The sequence below is a fragment of the Tachysurus vachellii genome, chromosome 26 (genome assembly GCF_030014155.1).
Source record: "Tachysurus vachellii isolate PV-2020 chromosome 26, HZAU_Pvac_v1, whole genome shotgun sequence".
Taxonomy (NCBI): domain Eukaryota; kingdom Metazoa; phylum Chordata; class Actinopteri; order Siluriformes; family Bagridae; genus Tachysurus; species Tachysurus vachellii.
Genome location: NC_083485.1, coordinates 1454697 through 1456008, shown reverse-complemented (window position 1 = coordinate 1456008; position 1312 = coordinate 1454697). Strand labels below are relative to the sequence as shown.

General features: G+C 42.5%; 1 protein-coding gene across 3 annotated transcripts in view; it reads right to left on the bottom strand.

Annotated features, from left to right (window-relative positions):
• Window positions 1-569: 569 nt before the first annotated feature.
• The window catches only part of aifm1 (apoptosis inducing factor mitochondrion associated 1), a 12036-nt gene continuing 11293 nt past the window's right edge, over window positions 570-1312 (bottom strand). For all 3 annotated transcript variants that reach the window (XM_060862796.1, XM_060862798.1, XM_060862797.1), the window contains one exon: window positions 570-1312. This exon is cut by the window's right edge and continues 225 nt beyond it. The gene's annotated coding sequence lies outside the window, so the exon portion shown is untranslated.

Sequence of the window (1312 nt, the reverse complement as noted above, 5' to 3'; positions counted from 1 at the left end):
CATGCTGAAGGAGTGAGAAACAAAAAGAGGTAGAGAGAAAGAGACAGTTCTTATAAGTGACAAAGATTCGGAGACAGAAGACGAGAGATATCGAGAAAGATGTACAGACCGACAGACAGACAACCAGAACAAAGACAGATGTGCAGAAGGCAGAGAAACATTTTTATTTTTTTTTTTTAATCAGTGGAATATTTTCCTCCGCAGATCATCACCACAGTCGAGCGAATCAGATTGTACACAAGGTTCTGATGCTCGGGGCTTAGAGAGCACACAGAATGCCCTTAAATCCAGAGCGACTTACATTCTCTCATTTTTTTTTTGATACAGCTGAGCATTTGAGGGTTAAGGGCCTTGCTCAGGGGCCCAACAGTGGCAGCTTGGTGGACCTGGGATCGAACTCGCAACCTTCCGATTGGTAGCCCAACACCTTAACCACTGGGCTACCGCATGCCCCACATGTCTGTCTGATGGAAACCGTGAAACTGATTCTAGATTTGCTTCATTGACCTCCAAACGAACCTCAGTAAGGAGACGGAAAACAAACAAACAAACAATAAACAAAGGACAAGTTCAAAAACAAGTGGTTTTAATCAAGTATCAGATGAACAAATCGTGTCACACGGCTCAGGAGAGACGAGATAGGAGTTTGTGCAGTTTACTCTCGAGGTTTAAAAAGGAAAAACCCCAATCAGAATCACACTCACGTTTATTCAATGAAATGTTCAGGAGATGCTTCACCCTGAGTCCCAACACTGTTACACACACACACACACACATACACACAGACACACACACTTCCCCTTGTTTAAGTGCCATTCCTTTAAATCCGCTCTTCCGCCTCAACGTTGTTGGTTTAACCCCACAGATGGATGTCAACATCAGCAATAATGCAAATCCTGAAAACAGTGGATGAAGCTATGCTAGAACCTGTACATCACATCTTACATACATACTTTTAGTAACAAATATATAACACTGGTTCAAATATACTGTTCTTTCTGTAAATGTTCTCTGGTTTAAAAAAAGAAAAATAAAACAGTGACCACATCTGTAGTGTTTTTACCATGAAGGGAACTAAAGGGGTTTTAAAGCGGTATTGGAACACCAGGCTAACGTGGTGTGGATCCTGACTGGGGTTTCAACACCTCATGCAGCCAGAAAGTCGAGACTCTGGGAAATGGCTCAAGAGGTTCGTAATTATACGTTTACTGACCTCACTAGAAAACATGTACAGTGTTCCCGTATAAACCACAGGTTTTCCTGAACAGGACCAAACTGACAAGTCCATTACTGAACCGCAGGGCTGGAGGAA